The sequence below is a fragment of the Schistocerca gregaria genome, chromosome 1 (genome assembly GCF_023897955.1).
Source record: "Schistocerca gregaria isolate iqSchGreg1 chromosome 1, iqSchGreg1.2, whole genome shotgun sequence".
Taxonomy (NCBI): domain Eukaryota; kingdom Metazoa; phylum Arthropoda; class Insecta; order Orthoptera; family Acrididae; genus Schistocerca; species Schistocerca gregaria.
Genome location: NC_064920.1, coordinates 1,017,880,881 through 1,017,905,502, shown reverse-complemented (window position 1 = coordinate 1,017,905,502; position 24,622 = coordinate 1,017,880,881). Strand labels below are relative to the sequence as shown.

Below are 24,622 nucleotides of genomic sequence, written 5' to 3'. Positions count from 1 at the left end.
TTCTTGTGCCAAATCGTCTATGATCATAAACATATTTTAGTAAATTCCTTCATGGAATTAGGACGCACGATTCTGAAACTAAATCCACTATCAGAATGTCTCGGCCTCATGCCCCTAAAAATTTCATTTAAATTGACATTCGCGGTGGAAGCATCGCCACTTACAAAATTATTTACTCTAAGATATTTCTAGTCCTTATTCACTCGTTTATTGATAATATTAATACGATTCTTCGTAACGTTAATTAGATGTTGCGATGTCACGTGATTTGAGTTAATTCGTTGATTTTTTTAAGGAAAACAGGAAAGGAACGCAGAAACTAATTATTTTGGAATGTGTTAGTAGGAAGAAAAAGCCTGGTTGCTAAGGATCGCTGATCATTATCACACAGGGTGTCCTGGGGGGATTGATCATTATTTAGGGGTATGAAAGGAACGATCAATCGAAGCAAATGGATTTTGTAACCATGGGATCTAAAATGCAAATCTGAAGAGATATGAGAACTACTTCATCTTAGATAGTGTAAAACAGATCTCTTCTACTGTAAGGTCTTTGCTTTTCATTGTTTGAGAGGTGGTAGTAAGGACAAAACAAGAAAAAAATACTGTAAACATGGGCTCTGAACTGCATGCCTTAAGAGCTTTAAGCAAGTGGTTACCTTCGCTACAGTGAAATAGGTCTTCAGCTGAAAGCGTGCTGGTACCTCTTAATGAATGCAATTTAGGGTGCGTGTTTACTAGAAAATACCGGGTGATCAAAAAGTCAGTATTTGAAAACTGAATAAATCACGAAATAATGTAGATAGAGAGGTACAAATTGACACGAATGCTTGGAATGACAAGGGGTTTTATTAGAACAAAAAAAAATACAAAAGATCAAAAACTGTCGGTCAGATGGCGCTTCATCTGATCAGAATAGCAATTATTAGCATAACAGCGTAAGACAAGGCAAAGATGATGTTCTTTACGGGAAATGCTCAATATGCCCACCATCATTCCTCAACAATAGCTGTAGTCGAGGAATAATTTTGTGAACAGCACTGTAAAACATGTCCGGAGTTACGGTGCGATGTTGCCTTTCAGCATCTCTAGGGATGTCGGTCGATCACGATACACTTGCGATTTCAGGTAACCCCAAAGCTAACCCCAAAGCCAATAATCGCACGGACTGAGGTCTGGGGACCTGGGAGGCCAAGCATGACGAAAGTGGCGGCGGAGCACACGATCATCACCAAACGACGCACGGAAGATATCTTTCACGCGTCTAGCTAATACTTTGTTTTTTTATATATTTTTTTGGTTATAATAGGACCCCATGTCATTCCAAGCAAATGTGTCAATTTTTACCTCTCTATCTACATTATTCCGTGGTTTATTAAGTTTTCAAATTGATACAGACTTTTTGATCACCCGGTATTTTCTTGCTTTGGTCCACACCACCCTCTCCCAAAATATGGAAAGTAAAGAGCTTGCAGTAGAAGAGATTTGTTTTAGTGTATAGAAGATGAAAAAGTGCTCATACTAATAAATCGAAAGGTTCGTAATTTAGAGCCTATTTTTACCATATCTTTTTGCTTCGAATGATCGCTCCTGTTATATCCTGTTGGTCCTGGAACAACCAGTAGATCGGTGATATCCGTTATTTAGAAGGAAAGTAGCACAGCCTGCAATGTTCAAATACTACGCAAGTCTTGAGAACAAATTGGGTGAAAAAGTACCTGAAGAGAAAAAACAATTTGTATAGCAAAAAATGTACACCACTGGCCCTTAAAAATTGCTACACCACGAAGATGACGTGCTACAGTCGCGAAATTTAACCGACATACGGTTGGTGACGATGGCGACACCTACAACGTGCTGACATGAGGAAAGTTTCCAACCTAGTTCTCATACACAAACAGCAGTTGACCGGCGTTCCCTGGTGAAATGTTGTTGTGATGCCTCGTGTAAGGAGGAGAAATGCCTACCATCACATTTTCGACTTTGATAAAAGTCGGATTGTAGCCTATCGTGATTGCAGTTTATCGTATCGTGACATTGCTACTCGCGTTGGTCGAGATCCAATGACTGTTAGCAGTATATGGAATCGGTGGGTTCAGGAGGGTAATACGGAACACCGTGCTGGATCTCAACGGCCTCGTATCACTAGCAGTCGAGATGACAGACATCTTATCTGCTTGGCTGTAACGGATCGTGCAGCCACGTCTCAATCCCTAAGGTCAGTAGATGGGGACGTTTGCAAGACAACAACCATCTGCACGAACAGTTCGTCGACGTCTGCAGCTGCATGGACTATCAGCTCAGAGACCATGGCTGCGGTTACTCTTGACGCTACATCACAGACAGGAGCACCTGCGATGGTGTACGCAACGACAAACCTGGGTGCACGAATGGCAAAACTTCAATTTTTTCGGATGAATCCAGGTTCTGTTTACAGCATCATGATGGTCGCATCCGTGTTTGGCGGCATCGCGGTGAACGCACATTGGAAGTGTGTATTCGCCATCGCCATACTGGCGTATCACCCGGCGTGATGGTGTGGGGTCCCATTGGTTACACGTCTCGGGACCTCTTGTTCACACTGACGGCACTTTGAACAGTGAACGTTACATTTCAGAAATGTTACGACCCGTGGCTCTACCCTTCATTCGATCCGTGCGAAACCCTACATTTCAGAAGGATAATGCACGACCGCATGTTGCAGGTCCTGTACGGGCCTTTCTGGATACAGAAAATGTTCGACTGCTGCCCTGGCCAGCACATTCTCCAGGTCTCTCACCAATTGAAAGCGTCATGTCAATGGCGGCCGAGCAACTGACTCGTCACAATAGGCCATTCACTATTCTTCATGAACTGCGGTATCGTGTTGAAGCGGCATGAGCAGCTGTACCTGTACACGCCATCCAAGCTCTGTTTGACTGAGTGCCCAGGCGTATCTAGGCCGTTATTACGGCCAGAGGTGGTTGTTCTGGGTACTGATTTCTCAGGATCTATGTACCCAAATTGCGTGAAAATGTAATCACATGTCAGTTCTAGTATAATATATTTGTCCAATGAATACCCGTTTATCATCTGCATTTATTCTTGGTGTAGCCATTTTAATGGCCACTAGTGTATATGTTGGCCACGGTCCTATGGCAGCAGGTAAATTGAAGATTTTTAACTACGAATAACTGGAGCTACAACACTAAAACCTTTGAGTCAAGTGAAGACGTAATGGATACCGATAATGGATATTTTCCACACTTTCCAGGAGCACACTACAGGGATGGAGCACACTTGTGATATAATTCTATCGAACTCTCCGCCATTTTTGTCAGTCTGAGATCAATTAATATCTCTCAACCTACATCCAGTCAGTTGCTTCAAATGAAAATTCTTTTAGGAAGTATGACCTAAAATTTCATGTAACAAAGGTTCTAATGTAAGACAACTGACACTTTCAGCCGCTCCGTAAAAGTGCTTGAAATTATCCGTCCCATTTCCATATCGACATTTTCACAACTGTTCACTTTATTAATTTTATTCGTGTGGTTCAAGTTCTGGTATTTAGTTTCTTTCTCAAATAATGTATATCATTATTAACATGTACTGGATATCAGAACGATCTCTTGTTCGAAACGATGTAATTGGTTTTGTGGGGTGGGAGTGGGGAGTTGAAGATAACTTTCAGGTAATCCAGGAAAGCTTGATAAGACAGCACTGCTCAATTAATTTTTAATTTTTTTTTATAAAATGCGTTTTGAAAAATTTACCTGGTTGCAGTCCAAATACGGGGTTAAAATATCTCGCTCTTGATAACCAGTTTAATTTTAAATATGTTTTAATTACTATTAATTAATAAAAACATCGGTGAAGCTACGTAGATGAATCTCGAAATACTCTGCCCTGACGAAATCAGATTTCGCTTTCGTAATCCTGTAATCAAACGGAATCGTTTTATACACAACACAGTCACATTCAGTATGAATTTTACTTTAGCATTTTGCTAGTGATATTTGATTTTGTAAGTTTCTGCACCTCCACTTTCAACTTGGATCATCAAAATATTGTAAACATGATTTACGTGTGAACAGAACGGCACTTTGTGCTCTCCGAATTACATTCAGTGCTACCTATTACCCATATAATAGACTATCAGGCTAGCTTAAATTAATGTGAAACTGAATTTGATTCTTAAGTCACGTCGTAATTTTGACGTGGGGCTTGTTTCATGCCATAGGAGTGACATCATAAAATACGAGAGTAATAGGAACAAGTTGAGTTGAACGTGGACATTTGTGGTTAGCTCTGGCACTATATCGAAAGGTGCAGAATGCAGACGCTTTTCTAGCTACAGGTCGTAAATTTCGGTATTCAGTGCGTCTCGCTTGTTCTGTCGTTGATGCCGGAAAAAAAATCCCCAAATTTTTTGTTAGTTATTTGTAAAAATAAAAACACCTCAATCAACAAGTACCTAGACAAGTGGACATGCAGTCCTGGACATCCAAAGATCGCAAATGTCTCCCAAGGATTGTGGGATTCTGTACTATTGGTATTCTTGTCGGGTCCGTAGCCGCTTCATGCGATTAACTTTTCATAATATTTCCGCTGTCGATCTGACCGCCATCTGCAAGTGAGAATGCAGTATGCTAATCTCGAAACAACAGTTTTCTTACCTGGAGATGGCGGCCAGATAGGCCTATGAAATATTATGAGTTACTGGTTGGTTGATGTGGGGGAGGGGCGCAAGCGGCGAGGTCATTGGTCTCATAGGATTAGGGAAAGATGAGGAGAGAAATCGGCCGTGCTCTTTCAAAGAAACCATTCCGGCATTTGCCTGAAGCGATTTAGAGAAACCACGGGAAAAAGATCCGGTTGGCCGAACGCGGTTTTGAACCATCGACCTCCGAATGCGAGTCCAGTGTTCTAACCACTGCGCCACCTGACTCGGTATTCTGAGTTATTATGAATTGCTATAAATTACTGTGTATTGTATGAACTGGCTGCAGATCGTAGAAGAATATCACGAATAAATACGTCGGGGAAGCCTACGTAGTCGCATTTTACATCATTAGTGGGGGCTCGAATTAACCCTCACAATACCTGTTGGGAGGGAGGGATTCTTTATGCCCACGTTTTGAAAATGTAGTAATCTAGTCAGTTAATTTTCATATTATAATTCAACTGCTTTTACTACTGGAGTTGAAAAAAGAGAGCTCCATTAACTACCTTGACTTTAATATTAGGAAAGTTGACAACAAACGTAGCGTGACCGCTACGGTTGCAGGTTCGAATCCTGCCTCGGGCATGGATGTGTGTGATGTCTTTAGGTTAGTTAGGTTTAAGTAGTTATAAGTTCTAGGGGACAGATGACCTCAGAATTTAAGTCTCATAGTGCTCAGAGCCATTTGAACCATTTTTTGAACAACAAAGGTAAGTTTCCGATTCTTAGAAAACCTACTTGAACAGATAGTATCATCAATTCCAGTTCACGCCATCCTCCCCCATACAAAAAGGCCTTCTTCATCTCCATGATTCATCGGCTCCTTCGTCTACCTTTGACCGAAAACGAAATACGTAAACAACTCAGCATGTTAAAGCATATTGCGCCAGCTAACGGATTTTCTATAAATGACGCAACGAGCCCTTACAGTAGGCTAAAGAAAGGTGTAACAAACAGCAGGCTCACACGGAAAAATGTCCCTGGAAATAGAAAAATGTTTTAGGAAATCTGTTGTCAGATGTGGCTTTTAGGTAGCCAACACCCTAAAGCAGCGAGTAAAATATACAGTGGAAAGAACATATGACAAATTTGATGGCTCTGGAGTATACAGGATTGATTGCAGTGACCGTGACAAATATTATATCGGTCTAACGGGCCGATCTTTTAATTTAAGGTTTAAAGAACATTCACAGCAACGGAACAAAACTGCTTTGGGACAGCGTTTATCTGAAATTGGGCATTCTGTAGGGGACATTGAGAATAGTATGAGTGTTCTCCACAGGGTGAAAAAAGGTCGTGCTCTTAATTTGTTAGAGGAGCTTGAATTTTATAAAGCGAAAAAGAAAGAAGCAACAGAACTGGTGATTGCCGGAGAAATTTTGTGCCCACTGACTACTTTGCTTTGTCTGGCAATGTTCTACTTCAATCACTGAACGCCTCTGGTTTGTATAGCATCAGACGAACTAGCAACACAAATATTTTGTGGCTACTGTAAGGCAGTTTGTTTTGAACACTAGTTCTGCTGACAAGATGACTCTTGCATATGCTGTTATTTATGTATTTTTGACGATGATGGTGCTGACTCTGTGTTTAACATTTGACGATGCTACTGTGGCTCCAATATATTAGGACATGTTTTTATGAAACAGGCGTGCGTCTTCATACTTAAAGCACACAAGTGCACTCATTTTGGCATATTTTATTTTTTTAAGCTGTAGATAATCTGCTTTTATGTTTATATTTTTCTCCCATATTTTACTGTAGATCTGAAGGTGGTCATTATAGTCCGAAAACGGTAGTCTGATGACAAAAAATTAGTGACCATAGACGTCAAATAAAGGAAATTTAAAAATAAAAAACTCCAGAAGCATAAAATTAGGCAAGATTAAAAATCGAGAAGCAAGATGTTAATGAAACGGTTTGATCTGCATACGCATCCAGGTGTAAACTGAATGTATATGAAGGCCCAATCATATTAAATACATTAAATGTCTTTTTATTTAAGACTTTTATCAAAAACTAGTAAGAACCGAGAACTGCCTACGATCAACTACATGTCCAAGTATACCAGTACATGAATTTGACCTCTCCGTAACCATATCTATGTTACACTACCGCAAGTAGATTTATTTAGATTGACTTTTACTGATTGTCCTCCCTTAATTTTTTAGTACTTAGATGACAAGCATGCTTCCTTTCCTATATAGAACAACCTCAATATGCTACTTTAATGTAGCGAATCTTGTCTTCATTGAACAAATGTTTATTGAAATTCAGTTTACCATGAATTTCAAAGGCTGTGGGTGCCCATACTATAAAGCTGTGTGCGACCACATACTGACGTCTTAGTAGCAGGTGTGACTGTCACATTCGATATTTTCAAGTTTAGGCCGCTATTTACCCATCAAATATCTCTTTAAAAAGTACGTTGTGAATAAAAGTCAACAAAAAGTAACTAAATTTATATTTTAAAAAGTTTTTGGTTGTGGTCATAAAGTAGCCATCGCCCAACCCCCCCTCCCTCCTCCCCCCCCCCCCCTCTCCACCGGTTGGTAATTTGTATATTGATAGTGCGTTGGTTTAGATAAGAATGTGCTACATATTATTTTCAGGTTCAGAATTACACTTACACATCGACATCGCTTTAAATAGTATGTTGTTAAAGCAATTTAACATTTTGCAAAACTTTCTTTCTTTAATTTTTTGGGGTCGGCATGAAGTATCCCCCCTCCCCTCCCTCGTTCGTAATATTCGTTTTGGAAAATCTGTTGGAATTGCTAGGGTTAATGCTAGGTAGAACGTCGCTAATCCGATTTTTGGTGGTCCAACTCTCCACTTTGTCCGAACATCCCGTTTCCGGTGTTTGTTTACCCAGAAGGGCTCAAAAATGGTTCAAATGGCTCTGAGCACTATGCGACTTAACTTCGGAGGTCATCAGCCGCCTAGAACTTAGAACTACTTAAACCTAACTAACCTAAGGACATCACACACATCCATGCCCGAGGCAGGATTCGAACCTGCGACCGTAGCGGTCGCTCGGCTCCAGACTGTAGCACCTTGAACCGCACGGCCACACCGGCCGGCTTACCTAGAAGGGCCGCTGCTACAGTCAAGACTGGACTTGTCGATGACTCGCCGTCTGTCTTATGGATCAGTGGGAAGTTGCCCGTTGGTATGTGTGATAGTTCGATTACTCTAGTATGAAAAAACTTGTTACTAACACGGCCAATAAGTGTTATTGTGCACGCATTTGTTTTATTAATTAGTGGCAGTATTCTTCTTACTCATTAAAGTATGTAAAACTAAATTATGTCACCAACTGAACGTCAACACGTGAGACTGTCTTTACAACCGAACATTGAGTCCAGTGACGTGAATAAGTGCATTAGTACAGCTGACGCTGACTGCACTGACAACCATGTCATTGACGCTCTAACTCGAACAGCCTATGAGAACGAGAAATATAACGACGCCAACGAACCTACTCCTCGAGTGTCACACACACATCCTAAAACTGCATTCCTTATACGCCTTCAGAACATTGAACAAAGAGCTACGTCTACCCCAACAGACATTTTTTGGACTAAGAAATGGCGAATCATCGCGTCTGAAACAAAGTTGTCGTCTGCTAAGCAAAATCACGTTATGACTTTTCTCGTCCTGCTTAAGAACAGAACATTTTTACCTCAGGGCAGTACTGTAATACGGTACGTGTAGATTTTAAGCTTCTACTTGTAACACCGAAAATGCAGGATGCATCGTACCTTCTACCCATATATAACATTTTTTTCTGAATTATATGTAAATATTTGTAATTTGAATGCTTTCTTTTGATAAGTAAGGACATTGCTTCGCTGTATGTGTACATTTAGGTAGAAATCTGTTGACGCTTCATTGTATTTATCTGTATTTTACCGTAAGACTTATAAGCTCTGGGAAAAAGCCAAAGGAATTGTTATTTGCATCTACTAGCAACGATAATATCAGTGCCTGTACGTTGTAAAATCTTTGGGTAGGGAGTTGTTGCGCAGAGCGCGCGGAGAGAGGGAGAGACGGGTTCTAGCGCTTGCAGTGTGCTGTGGTGTGGTGTTAACGCTCTCGCAGTAGAGTGTACCATTTTCGGCGCCATCATGTACGTCACCTGCCAGATGTCTAGAGCAGGAGTACCGACAGTGGACTTACGGAAGAGGCTGCATTAATTACGATTGCCCTTTACTATAAATAGCCATGGCTCCACAATATGCTACTGTCTTCAACAGCAGCAGTTCCAGCAACACGGTTTCGTCGTCGGCTCCGAGTTTCGTCGTATGCACAGCACTGAAGTAAGACTGTTCATTGGTAGAAAGTATTAACGGCTAACCCAGCTGAGTGTGATTTGATTGATAGGATTTATTTAAATAATAATCAGTTAAACTCAGGGCGATTTTGTCCTCATTGCCCCCAGACATTGTTACCAAGCAGGATCGTTGTTCCTTTTTTTCCCTAATATGCTAACTGAGTGTCATAAGAAACAAACTGAATAGTTACAGCCAGTTAATAAATGAATAATTTCTCTTTTAAGAATTTTAGCCTCAGTCTACTTTCAATTAACTGTTGTACAACAGACGCAGTATATGACTAAAGTAAAGCAATTTAATTTTTCAAATTTGAGAATCAGTCACTGGAAAAAAATCCAAATCTAAAGAAATGCACAAATTAAGATGCGGAAGTTGTATTTATTTTACATATAGCTTGCAGCACATGACTGTTTTGTTTGGTACATATTCTAGTATTTAATTTTGTACAAATTAGTAAAAAAGGCTCAGTTGTTCAGACAATAATATGAAATCCAATGTGCAAAATAAGTAACGGCAAAGTAAAAAGCGCTCGTTTTTTTCTAAATTTCTTTGACGTTTTGCTGAGGTCACTGAAAGTCATTGTTCACGTAACGAAGTTCAGTACTAACATACAGTCTAAATGCATACTTTCAAATCATTACTCGATTGCCATTTTCAAAATTTAATGTTAAACATAACGTAAGAGTGACTTCTCAGTTTTCTTTTATCATCTCGTACTCACTTAAAATTAGTGCAAAAAAGAACTTGGCAACCTTTAGTTGTCGCGTCGGTGTTTAATAATACATGTTTTTCTTTCTCATCACATTGTACAGGATTTTGGATGTAAATTGCCCTTGTGGGCTGACGACCGTTAATTACTTCCTTTTCGTTCATTAGTGTAACTTTTAGATTCATGATTGTCCAGTGTTGTTCGTGAGTTAATGCACAAAAAACTTTCATTTTCCAAATTATAGCTCTGTTCGGTTTAATTATTTCTATTTTTGGTAGACTTTCCGTCAGAAGGGTCAGTTGTACACTTTCCTCCTACTTATCGGTATCACTTCTTCGGGAAAGATTGCCTTATACAATTAGAAAAAGTCCATTCGGCATACACGCGATCCACGGTCATATTTTATATCGCAAGCAGGATAGGCCGTTTAGTAAGAGGGAGTTTACACACTTGCAGCAATTTTACCATACGATACAGACGTATTTCATGTACAGGCACTACTGTATGTCACACTATCGTGTAAGATTTTTTAATGTATGAACGTGTTGTTTCGTTACTGCTTGAACTCCGTCGTCAGGCCACGGGTGGCCTACCGGGACCATCCGACCGCCGTGTCATCCTCAGAGGAGGATGCGGATAGTAGGGGCGTGGGGTCAGAACACCGCTCTCGCGGTCGTTATGATGGTATTCTTGACCGGAGCCGCTACTATTCGGTCGAGTAGCTCCTCAATTGGCATCACGAGGCTGAGTGCACCCCGAAAAATGTCAACTGCGCATGGCGGCCTGCATGGTCACCCATCCAAGTGCCGACCACGCCCGACAGCGCTTAACTTCTGTGATCTCACGGAATCAGTGTATCCACTGCGACAAGGCCGTTGCCTTTGTTACTGCTTTAACATGGAACATTATTTCAGACGGTATTCCCAGTTGAACATCAAAGTTCTGGTGTACTGTATTGTGACGTTATAGGTCAAGAAAAGTGTTCCTCTGATAAGATCTTTTCTGCTTTCCGACCACGCTCCCGGACCCGTAGGGGACGGATTACCGATGTTCTACTGTAATGTATTTCAAACAGGCGTACCATATTTACTCGAATCTAAGCTGCACCTGAAATTCGAGACTCGAAATTCAAGGGGAGAGAAACGTTATAGACCGCACCTCCAAACAGAAACAAAGTTGGTCCATTGTAATATGAGGCACAGTTTAGGTCGAATGAATGACGATACAGCTACAGTAGTTTGGTTCTTGTGGTAAGCTTAACATTTAAGCTTTGCCAGGTAGTCATTGCTGTGCATCACGCGCTCCGACCGTATTTATACGGGTACGCTTCCTTTTTCACGTGCTTCGTCTGGTTTGAACTGATTGTTCATTTTTCTTTGATATAAGCTCAAAATGCATTATTGTACTACGTCGTGCATTGTTTGTCGCATTCTGATAACGAGTGTTTACGACCTGCCGCCGTTCGCGGCATGGATTGCTTTTATGCACGCTACCGCCGCTTACAATTAAGAAAAAAATAAGAGAAAGGAATCGTCTTATTAGCGAAACAATGGCAACAGACTGCTGTTTGTTGTTACTTACACTGCTGCTTTATTTGATAATGATCAACAAGAACCAAATAATAGACTGCGTATGATAGATGTTCTAAATGAAAGTTTAGCGAAATTTTTCTCCATTTGAAAATCTTCACAGACGCCTCTTTAGTACATTACATTCTGCACAGAAATTAGTGTCATCTTATCTGCACAGAAATTAGTCATCTTAGATTTAAAAGTCTAGTCAGTTGCCGTGCTTCATTTCTGAATGTATCACTATTCAGCATAAGAAGAATACGAATATAAACATGACATACGTATATTCTTCCGCGTTTGCTGTTGCCTCACTCTAGTTTCGTAGTTTATTAGGCAGACAGGATTTAAATGAGACAGCACGAAGCACGAAGGAATACGTGGCAAAATGTTTACGTCCGTATTAATCTTATGGTGAACAGAATACTGCATGTGATTCACAATTCATAAAAGTTCCTATTAGCAACCATCTCTTGTCACAGGTACGAAAAAATTCAGAACGTAGAGTTGGCCATATTGACAGACATCCCAGCCTTGCCAGTCGGATCTTCGTAGTACATTGAAAGGCCGCTACATTCGAAGATGAAACAATACGGAATTTGTATTTACTTCGCTGGATAATATATGGAAATGTAGTGGCCGAAACTTGGGGCGGAGAAAAAAAGCTCGATTCCATCTTTTTTTATAAATTTATTTACTGACGCAGAGGTTTTGACGCTAGTATTTATCTTTGTGCCTGCAAAGCACGCCTGTATAGCGCTATATACGGGGTGTTACAAAAAGGGACGGCCAAACTTTCAGGAAACATACCTCACACACAAATAAAGAAAATATGTTATGTGGACATGTGTCCGGAAACGCTTAATTTCCATGTTAGATCTCATTTTAGTTTCGTCGGTATGTACTGAACTTCTTCGATTCACCGCCAGTTGGACCAATTGAAGGAAGATAATGTTGACTTCGGTGCTTGTGTTGACATGCGACTCATTGCTCTACAGTACTAGCATCAAGCACATCAGTACGTAGCATCAATAGGTTACTGTTCATCACGAACGTGGTTTTACAGTCAGTGCAATGTTTACAAATGCGGAGTTGGCAGATGCCCATTTGATGTATGGATTAGCACGGGGCAATAGCCGTGCCGCGGTACGTTTCTATCGAGACAGATTTCCAGAACGAAGGTGTCCCGACAGGAAGACGTTCGAAGCAATTGATCGGCGTCTTAGGGAGCACGGAACATGACTCGCGACTGGGGAAGACCTAGAACGACGAGGACACCTGCAATGGACGAGGCAATTCTTCGTGCAGTTGACGATAACCCTAATGTCAGCGTCAGAGAAGTTGCTGCTGTACAAGGTAGCGTTGGCCACGTCACTGTATGGAGAATGCTACGGGAGAACCAGTTGTTTCCGTACCATGTACAGCGTGTGCAGGCACTATCAGCAGCTGATTGGCCTCCACGGGTACACTTCTGCGAATGGTTCATCCAGCAATGTGTCAATCCTCATTTCAGTGCAAATGTTCTCTTTACGAATGAGGCTTCATTCCAACGTGATCAAATTGTAAATTTTCACAATCAACGTGTGTGGGCTGACGAGAATCCGCAGGCAATTGTGCAATCACGTCATCACCACAGATTTTCTGTGAACGTTTGGGCAGGCATTGTTGGTGATGTCTTGATTGGGCCCCATGTTCTTCCACCTACGCTCAATGGAGCACGTTATCGCGATTTCATACGGGATACTCTACCTGTGCTGCTAGAACATGTGCCTTTACAAGTACGACACAACATGTGGTTCATGCACGATGGAGCTCCTGCACATTTCAGTCGAAGTGTTCGTACGCTTCTCAACAACAGATTCGGTGACCGATGGATTGGTAGAGGCGGACCAATTCCATGGCCTTCACGCTCTCCTGACCTCAACCCTCTTGACTTTCATTTATGAGGGCATTTGAAAGCTCTTGTCTACGTAACCCCGGTACCAAATGTAGACACTCTTCGTGCTCGTATTGTGGACGGCTGTGAAACAATAGGCCATTCTCCAGGGCTGCATCAGCGCATCAGGAATTCCATGCGACGGAGGGTGGATGCGCGTATCCTCGCTAACGGAGGACATTTTGAACATTTCCTGTAAAAAAAAAAAAGTGTTTGAAGTCACGCTGGTACATTCTGTTACTGTGTGTTTCCATTCCATGATTAATATGATTTGAAGAGAAGTAATAAAATGAGCTCCAACATGGAAAGTGAGCGTTTCCGGACACTGGTAACATATTTTCTGTCTTTGTGTGTGAGGAATGTTTCGGGAAAGTTTGGCCGTACCTTTTTGTAACACACTGTATATTCGACACCAGAAGTTAGTTGTGGCTTCAACTACCAACATTTTTCAGACCTTCCGCTTACTTTGCACTCGATTCTAAGCCGCAGGCGGTTTTTTGGATTACAAAAACCGGAAAAAAGTGCGGCTTAGATTAGAGTAAGTACGGTATACCTCACCCTTGGAAAGACTTGAAGATCCTTCATTGCAGCAATGAGGACAAAACATTCTTCACTGCTGGCCTGAGAGACATTAACTTCGCGGAGGTGCCGTTCGCCCCCGCGCTCCAGCGCGCGGCTGCTCGCGTAGGCCGGTAGCAGCCGTTCCGCGCTCGCACCACCTGGCCGGTCCGACTCGGTGTGCAGTCTCGCGGGAGGTGGCGGTCCGCCACGCCCCCCCACTTGCGGCCGATCCGCGCATGCGCAGTCGGCGCGAGAGCCGCGTTGCCGCCCGGCGGCGCCTGTGGATCGCGGACCGGTAGCTCCGAGCGCGACGGCGGCAGTCGGCGACTCGGCCAGGTGCGAGGCGGTCGCAGCTTCTGCCGCTTCTGCTGTCCGCTCTGCCACCACCGGCGGCGTCGTGAAGCCCCCGCGCCGTATCCACAGGTAACACCGCAGCTGTGCAGCACCCAATAGCAGGGGCTGCTCTGTTACTGCGAAGAAACGTAGCCAGTAAAGCATTAAACATCACGTGCTTTCAATTGCAACAATTCAAGTCTGACATCACTCTTATCAATATCGATTTAAACGTACTAATAATTACAATCCGTCGCATTTATCCCTCCATTACGCATTTCAGATTATTATACCTCTGTCATCAGGTGAATACATTTAAATTAACGTAACATAGACGGTCTGTGATTGCGATTGTCTTGGCAACGTGTGGCACTATATGTCAGTGCTCACAGACTGCCTCTACGTATTTGGGTTACATATTTCAGTTTTTCGAAATTATAGGAACAGTAGTAATGTCAGCGTATAGAATATCAAATGTATAATGAAAATACGATTCGAAAAAGCAGGTGGCGACCATAATAAGACAGTGCCACAGGTTGTCCTGAAAACTATACGCACACTCTATCATAATGACTTAAATAATAAAACGCTGCATCAGTGACTTTTCTCAAACATCGCACGACGCATTTCAGGAATTTATTATTATTTTCAATTATTTACCTTGAGATTGGATGTGATGAACACGTTTGTGTGTTGTTCTGCTATTCTTGTCCTGAAATCTAGTTTTAATGGTTTTACTGCAATAGAAAAAATATTTTCTATGAATCTTAGAAGTTTTTGAACGCTAATGTTAGAAAATGTTTCTTTCGTATTTTCTGACATTAACGTCTGAAAGATTTCAACACTTATGTTTCACGATTGCGGGTGAATATATACAATACCAATGAAAATAGCCGAATTTGAAAAAGGTGAATAAATTCCTAAACTCATCGTGATATGCTTGAGAAAACGTAACTCGTGTAGTGTTTCGTTATTTCAATCATTAATGACAGTTCCAAGCATTCGAAAAACAACGATTGTGATGAATTAAATTGTCAATCTTAACATTACTTAAACATAATCCAACTGATAAATGCGCGAGGAAACGTAACTCGTGTAGTGTTTCATTATTTCAATCATTATTGACAGTTCCAAGCATTCGAAAAAACAACGTTTATGTTGAATTAAACAGCCAATCTTAACATTACTTAAACATAATCCAACTGATAAATGAATCTAAACATATGGAACGCGTACTGGACCCATAAACAAAAACGTCCAACAGCAGTAAAGTCTATAAATGAGAAGTTAGACAAATTTTCCGTCACTAACGTATACCTATCGCTTCCTTTCTGAAGCATTAGAGAAACTTACGTAACAGTTACGTGAAAAACGCTTAGATGTCGAACTCGCAGATAACTAGCCACGCTATATATTAAGTGAGGCCATATTCTGATGGAGCCGAAATTTTCATGAGGTGAGGCCATATTCCGATGGAACAAGAATTTTAGAGTTTGGTATTGCGTGTAGAGAAGACAGGACACAACGTATCTGTAGAAAATCTGGCCTTGGAGCAGTGACTTTTGAAGCAACGTATCTTAACCGCGTAATCGCCGCACTCACGATTGCTTTCCTGTACAGCGCAAACCATGTCCATGTAATGGACGCCCAAGCAATCAAACGAAGGAAACTTCTTCGTGTTCGCAGAAATAAACCCAAGAAATGTCAAAACTAATTGCTCATTAATCATGTACGGCTTTTGAATTTGTGCAACAAGTATGTGATCAAGCTGTTTAATAGTAACAAACAACCTCTAGCCAATATATATTTTTAGTGTTCGCGATATTCGACTCACAACGGAGGCAAATCAGGAGTATCGAAGCTGTGAGCGTTAAATTTGCCTAGCATCGTCTCTCAGCAATTGAACGCTTTTCGTCTGCATCGAAAGAAAACTTCAGTTACACTGTTTAAAAGTTATTACTTTTGTCGTAGTACGTGACTTCATTTTGACGTGCGAGACCTTTGGCTGGAGACGGTTTTCTTTAATTACGAACATTAACCTGAAACGTCCCCTTAGAATATTTTATGAATGACAGTGCTGGAAAATCTCTACGTTATTTGATTTTCAAACAGCTGAGCAAAACTAAACGTACTCAGACGTTTCTCTCTTTACTTATTCTAATCATCACAAAACTGACCACAATATTTTTAGCGCAACGCAATCTGACTTTCAGTGATTCCTACAAAAAAATGGCCCTGACTAACAATCACCTATACCTTTCAAGAATCACTTACCTCACAAAAATCTTCGTTACTCGAACTACTGCAATAGAGCGAGTGCCAATACTGCCAGCTAAATAAAAGATTCTAACTACTGAAGGCACTAACTACTGATAGGCATATAGTTAGCAAATGGAAGATTTTGATAGAGAACAAACAATTTATTTACCCTAATAGTGTTCAAAAGTCATAATATATATGTATAATTTTGACATCCAGTTTGGCAAATTTCCTTCTTCTGACGGACACACGTCCAGCTCGTCCGCTCATATGAATATCTCAAAACTCTGCCTTCTCTCCCCCCACATCCACCACTGCTGGCGGCTCACCTCCAACTGTACAACGCTACGCGCTTTCACATTCATCTGCCCAACACTACAATAGCAAAAATTCCAACAATGCAAACCAGTCACATACTGCACACAGCACAGTCAGTGATTTTCACACAGAGCGTTACGTGGCGTTACCAACATAAAATCCTTAACAGCCTAGTTACAAAGCTACCATTTTCCCTTGTTCTCAATGAACATAAGTCTTGAAGAAAAGTCTTCAATAGTCCGAAATTAACAAGCCTTTCGGTCGGTTACCGTATAAGTTATTTTACGGGCTAGTAAAAATAGCCTTTCTAAAGTCATTAAATTTTCAACTTGTATTGTATTACTCACCTTATTCACGGCATGAGTGCACATTAGCTCTGCGCGCTTATTTTAAACGGTGCCTAGGCACTGATCCCTAATTTTCAATGCCACTTCTGTCTTGCAGCACTATCAAATTAGTACATAGATTGTAGCATCAATGTGATACTAGCGGCGAAAAAAAATGTTGTGTATGAGATTCTGAGAACAATGCCAAGTCAGTCGTGGTACATCATTCGACCAGCATCTCCTTCTTCAGGGGTGAACTTAGTTGCTACCGCTGCCTTGCATGTCTCTGTGTGTGAAAATAAGGTGCGACCAACGATTAAGGATGGTTGCCATACTGAGCGTATTTCAAACGAAATTCCAGGTGGTAAGAACATTGTTTGCAACAAAACAACCAAAAATTATAGTTTTATTGCGTAAAATGTATTGCGTATGCTCTCGAAAACTTGCATCATTAAGTGAACTCGTGGAGCGGGAAGGATGAAGCGTAACCAAAACAGTTAAAGATTCCGTTGCTGCACAAACGGATTTTTACCACTTTTGCGACTGCAACCAATAAAACGACACCCGTCCGTGACCAGGAGTAACTGGCGCTACGCTATTTGGCCACTGGCCACAGTCTCGTTACGAAGCGTGTATATCGGCTACGAGGGAAAACAGACGCTGGCGAACGGGGCGATACTTTCTCACTGTCTTCATCACTTTACAATGTCTTTCGGTGCTGCAAATGTGTGGTTTTCATTACCTTTTGTTCGAAAGGGTTATTTGTTATTATTGAATTAGTCACGACGTTTTAGAGTGCTTACTGCGTAGTGTCTGATATTACAGGGATTTTGCTGTAGAGGATTCGTTGCAAGCGGAGATCTTGATTGTTACCATATACTAACCTAGTTGAAGCGTTTGAAGGAACGTACACCAATACAGCTGTGTCTGACTAAAATCAGCTGTCTAAACTTCAGTAATGCTAACTCAGTGACACGCCATCAAGTCTCGCAAATTTGCTCTTGTTTTTTTTTTTTTTTTTGGCCGCTATGAATTTATATGATTCTTATTCTGACCGGTGAACATATGTGACTTTTTTGTGACGTACTTTTAAGGAAAAAGTTCGGTGATGTTGATTATTAACGTATAGAGTTATCAGAAGATCCGGCTATATCGTTCCACAATATTAAAGTTATGAAAGTTTCTGTTATCAATCTCTGCCGTTCCATTGGAAAGTGAGACTACTTCGTAGATATCGACCAAGTACGCTTTATTTGACGGTTAATATAATTTTGCAGTCACGGAATATTTCCAAGAAATATAAAATGCAAAATTCTCCATCACTCTTGTTTAACAACACGATCCATAGGTGAAACCCAGCAGGAAATGTTATTTATTTCAAAAAATTCTCTAATATATGATCTTGTGCTCAGCAATGCATTCGATGCGATACACGGTCTTCCTGACATTTCTCAGATCCCCGTGAAGATATCCCAGTGTATCCTTCGGCATTTGTAGAGTAATAATATTCGTGTTCTTTCCGTTATATCCTAGTTTCATGGCCGTTTGCGGTCGACATAATAGCTGTTAAGCTTTTCTCAACTTTCTGGTCGAATTTCGTTTGAATGTTACTGGGAGATTCTATTTTGATGCTTCATCTGTTAAAGTTGCGGTTGTGATGTGAGGCACCTTTCGCTACGCAATTACCAGTAACGATGCAATACGTCGTGGGTTGGCGGGTAGATGTTAATAGTAAGAATTGGAGGGAATTGGTAATAACAACAATCATTAGTCTTTGGAACTGTTGTAACTATTTGTTGAATATCGTTCGCCGTCTTTTACGAGAGCCTAGTAACTATTTTTGTGGTCAGCCAGAAAGCAATGGAGAACGTACTGACCGTAGTTCCCAGTCTGAAAGTCTACATTCTTGTCCAGCCCACTGAAAGAAATGTTTCTATTCTCTATTTGCTAAGCGGGATCAGGAAAATGATTATAAATTAAGATTTATAGTTCTAATTGATACATATATTTGGTAAAGTTTCACACGCACTACTTAGTGATATTCATTATGTTCAAATTGGCAGTAAATCTCTCTATCCTAAACAGAAAAATAAGCACTTCAGAGGCGACCTCTACGGAAAGTTCCTACCAATCGTCTTTCGCCCTGTCTACTGATAATCAAAATAAATGCTCGCCACGAAATGGAAAATAACTGCACCACTTGCCACGCAGATTTGTTAACATTATGAGCGGCACACTAACAGTTACTTTTGCGAAATTTAAGCGATTCAGGACGGTGTACATTCCTCGCGAGTTCACTATCTACTATTACTGAAAATAAGCGTTTGGAAGAGACAGTCTATGACGTCATCCGAGGCGGCGCGCACTCCGGCGTTTAACTGGCGCGGATCTCACAGTGACTGGGTGCGAAGTGAAGCCTCGTTTCTCCTCTCGGGCTGTATTTATATATGTGGCGCAGCGGACGGCCAAGGAAACACCTGCTGTCATCCGTCCAATGCACACGAAGCAGTCTCTAAACTGACGCTTTCTCTGACATGTGATATTTAATAACATTGTTATGAATCAATGTATAATGTTCATAATTTTTCATGAATGTACTTAAGTTGATTGAAATCACAGAAAAAGTTTTAGGTCGCTTGCCTAAAAACTTTGCCTTCTCGAATTTTTAACACGGAACTGACAGTAGATCATTACCTCTGAACTATAGCTTTAAGAAACCTTGTATTGGTTGTTATTAACATTACGGTCCTTAAATTTGCTATAGCTCTATTATTTAATAGGTTTTATCATATGCCTGCAACCAAAACTTTCTCGCTTTGATATAGCAGAGGCTTAATGTACTACAAATAAGGACGTTTTAGTTCCAAATTTAGTTATCTGCAAATTACTCAAAACTATTAGAGGTAGCTTAATGGGGTCAAGTAGTTATTATTATTAGGCTGAACTGCAGCATCATACAAATTATTACGTAAGTCTAATATTTAGCGCCTTCAATTTTTCTTAAAAACGTGGATTCTGACCACAATTTTTGCTTAATCACGTTAAGACTTTGGTCTGTTAATTTTGACATAATCTGCACATTGTGACCAATTTCTGGCTTTCTACCTTTATTATTTAGCGCCATTTATTTATTTTTCTTAAAACGATGTATTTAGGTAAAATATTGACCCATTCAATCTGAGACTGGACAGTTTAAAATTATTACTTGGAAGTATATGTTGATAAGTTTGAAAAAGCAACTTCAACTTTTTATTTTATTCTTAATTATGGGCGCTACGGACAGACACGTATGGTGACGTGCCGCTAGTAGCAGTGAACTGGGGTAAGTCCCTCTGCACTCGCTCCCCTCTGTATCTCACACGCGATACTGCGCTTGTTCCGCTACAACGTGTTATTCAGTTGTTCTCCGTGTTTGTAGCTACTGCCAGCTTTTATCATCTTCACATGTCTTTTTCTTATTTATAGGTACACAGTAAGTGATAAATTTTCTGTTCGTGCAGCGTTAATTTACTTGATCAAACAGAATTATTTAGTGGATAAGTGCAGCAACTGGGATACAGAATATCGCGTAATATGTCGACACTTCCATCTCCTGAGGTACAGTAAGAACCACTGAGTAACTGGCGAAAATGTCTCTTTCATTCTATTAATAACTACATTATATTCATTAGGAGCGGTCGGTGACTGTAGTTTTCAGTTGAAATTAGTTAACAATAAGCCGTCTTTGAGCACGATACTCACATATTTGTTAATTTCGACGTTCGATGAATTGGTTATTAAAAATTTACTCACAGATCCTAGTTGCACGCTGTTGAGACAAAACATTAGGACACCCTACTCGATAGCACATGGTCCTCCTTTGAAGCGCAATAAAGCAGCGATTCTGCGTGACATGGACTCTTAAGTCCGTGGCAGGTTTTCTGGAGAATGTAGTGCCAGATGCCTACGAACAGTTCAATCAGTTGCTGTAAATTACATACCAATTATCTGAGGCCGCGGCGTTGACCCTCCAGTAGCATCTCAGAGGTTATCCATCGGTTTCAGATTAGGCAATGTGATAGCCGTCAAGGTGAGTTCACTGCCATGCTCCTCAAACCATTGTGGTAACATTCTGGCGTCGTGGGACGGGCGGTTATCCTGTTGGAAGATGCCATCAGAGTCGAAGAAAAGCATTAGGGGACGCAGGTGTTACGTAATAATGGTCGCATAGTCCGTAGGATCCACGGCGTCTTTGAATACTACCACAGGTACCATAGACGCCCTTGTGAATTTTCCCCATAGAACGAACTCCAGACCAGGCCTGTGTCCGTGGCACAGGGTGTGTTTATAGCAGCTGTTCGCCTAGATGATGGCGTATCCGTCCGTGGCCGTTCACGTGGTGTAACAGGAAATGGGATTCATCCGTTCAGGAAGCACGTTTCCATAGATCCAAGGTCCATTCTCGATGATCCTTTCCCCACTGAATCGTGGTCACAGTGTTCTGGGTGATACACTACTGGCCATTAAAATTGCTACACCTCGAAGATGACGTGCTACAGACGTGAAATTTAACCGACGCGAAGAAGATGCTGTGATATGCAAATTATTAGCTTTTCAGAGCATTCACACAAGGTTGGCGCCGTTGGCCACGCCTACGACGTGCTGACATGAGGAAAGTTTCCTACCGATTTGTCAAACACAAACAGCAGTTGACCGGCGTTGCCTGGTGAAACGTGACTGTGATGCCTCGTGTAAGGACGAGAAATGCGTACCATCACGTTTCCGATTCTGATAAAGGTCGGATTGTAGCCTATCGCGATTGCGGTTTATGAGATCGCGACATTGCTACTCGCGTTGGTCGAGATCCAATGACTTTTGGCAGAATATGGAATCGGTGGGTTCGGGAGGGTAATACGAAACACCGTGCTGGATCCCAACGGCCTCGTATCACTAGCAGTCGGCATGACTGGAATCTTATCCGCACGGCTGTAACGGATCGTGCAGCCACGTCTCGATCCCTGAGTCAACAGATGGGGACGTATGCAACACAACAACCATCTGCACGAACAGTTCCACGACGTCTGCAGCAGCATGGACTACCAGCTCAGAGACCATGGTTGCGGTTACCCTAGTCGCTGCATCACAGACAGGAGCGCCTGCGATGGTGTACTCAACGACGAACCTGGGTGCACGATTGGCAACACGTCATTTTTTTCGGTTGAATCCAGGTTCTCTTTACAGTATCATGATGGTCGCATCCGTGTTTGGCGACATCGCGGTGAACGCACGTTGGAAGCCTGTATTCGTCATCGTCATGCTGGCGTATCACCCGCCGTGATGGTACGGGGTGCCATTGGTTACACGTCTCGGTCACCTCTTGTTCGCATTGACGGCACTTTGAATAGTGGACGTTACATTTCAGAAATGTTACGACCCGTGGCTCTACCCTTCACTCGATTCGTGCGAAACCCTACATTTCAGCAGGATAATGCATGACCGCATGTTGCAGGTCCTGTACGGGCCTCTCTAGATACAGAAAATGTTAGACTGCTGCCCTGGCCAGCACATACTCCGTATCTCACCAACAGAAAACGTCTGGTCAATGGTGGCCGAGCAACTGGCTCGTCATAATACGCCAGTCATTACTCTTTATGGACTGTGGTATCGTGTTGAAGCTGCATGGGCAGCTGTACCTGTACACGCCATCCAAGCTTGTTTGACTTAATGCCCAGGCGTATCAAGGCCGTTATTACGGCCAGAGATGGTTATTCTCGGTACTTATTTCTCAGGATCTATGCACTCAAATTGCATGAAAATGTAATGACATGTCAGTTCTAGTATATTTGTCCAATGAATAACCGTTATCATCTGCATTTCTTCTTGGTGTATTAATTTTAATGGGCAGTAGTGTATATACTTTAAAGCTGAGAAGTGTGGAGTATTGAGGCTTCTCTATGACGAATGGAATATAAGGAGATAGTTAGAAATAGAACTGGGAAAGAAATTATGTGAGGATACTACAAAACACCACCAATACTCCACTAATTACACAAAAATAGGTTGCACGAATAATAAAGAGGGTCATTTAATGTTTAGTGAATCTCTTCACTGGCTACACAAATATTCCTGTAAATGTGGGTTTAAGGCTACATTCACAAAGTAAGAAAATAAAACGGTTCAGGAAATATTGAAAAGGTTACGTGTAAAGTACGAAGACAGCGGAGTTAATAGTATGTATCGGGCGCGTATCATGAGATGACAGAAGAAAAACATTACTCTGGACATAAAGTCGTTCATTGGATCTGCGGTAAGTATGGCTCAATAATACTCTTGTCTTCATTGCATTTTTTTGTTTTTGTTTTGTTTTGTTATGACTCCTCATAACGCGTTTCGTCTTAAAGCGTCACCACATCTGTGGTACAAAGGACTAATATTAGAATGGATGGAACAGACTTCCATAAAATAATGTCTAGAGTAATAGTGGTGACTCATAACTAGAATTACATAACTTATCGATGCACAGTATCTAGTCAAAGCTAAACATCTTACTCAGCGTCAAAGGTCAAACTCGCTCTCGTCGAGCAGTGCATAACAAAATAAACACTTTCGGCCACCAGGTGGCTGAAATGAACAGCGTATATCGAATAGGATCTCCCACGGAATTTTAATGTGGACTAATTATCACCTTCCATATGTATTATGACCGTAGTCTAAACATATTAGATTATGAAACACATTATTATTATTATTATTATTATTCATTAAACGTTATTGTGCTTTAATATTTATAACTTGAATCACATGAGGCTACACTCAGATTATAAATTTTTAAAAGTAACGAAACGTGCAGTTGATACACGTGCGGTAGCATATGAAACACCGTTAGTTAAGGTTTTTGGTATCAGTAGTCCAGTCATATGTTTCTCCTGCAAACGTATCAACTGCAGTGTCTTCTTTTAAAAATTATATTTTAAATATAGTGTCATGTGATTGAAATTACACATTTTTCAAGCGCAATAACGTTTATTGTAAAGCAATTACGTTTTTTTCATAATATAATACGTTTAGACTGCAGAATTTTTATGGAAGGGAATAATTGATTCTCATCAAAGTTGCAGTGGAAATCATATTCGATGTACGCCGTACTCTGAGCCACCCGGTGACCGAAAATGTTTACTTTGCAATGCGCCACCTGGGAAAGCCTGTTTGGCCTCTGATGCTGAATAAGGTTTTTAGCGTTGACTAGCTACTGTGAATCCATAAGTTATTATGGATATACCGAAGTTATTATGGATATACCGAAACTACTCTAAACCCTGTTATTTTATGAAAGCGTGTTTCTTCCATTATAAAGTTAGTTCTTTGTACCACAAATCTCATGACGCTCTAAGGCGAAACGTTGTTGTTTTTGTCTTCAGTCCTGAGACTGGTTTGATGCAGCTCTCCATGCTACCTTATCCTGTGCAAGCTTCATCTCCCAGTACCTACTGCAACCTATATCCTTCTGAATCTGCTTAGTGTAGTCATCTCTTGGTCTCCCTGTACGATTTTTACCCTCCACGCTGCCCTCCAATACTAAATTGGCGATCCCT

The 24,622-nt window shown here is 41.2% G+C and overlaps 1 protein-coding gene across 4 annotated transcripts in view; it reads left to right on the top strand.

Moving 5' to 3' along the window:
* LOC126278936 (somatostatin receptor type 2-like) overlaps positions 1–24,622 on the top strand; it is a 1,529,331-nt gene that overhangs the window by 820,135 nt on the left and 684,574 nt on the right. Inside the window, exon 1 of one of the 4 annotated variants that reach the window (XM_049979222.1) lies at positions 14,155–14,238. The exons of the other annotated variants lie outside the window; for them this stretch is intronic. The gene's annotated coding sequence lies outside the window, so the exon portion shown is untranslated. Of the gene's footprint in view, positions 1–14,154; positions 14,239–24,622 lie in introns of those variants that run through there. 4 annotated transcript variants of the gene reach the window in all.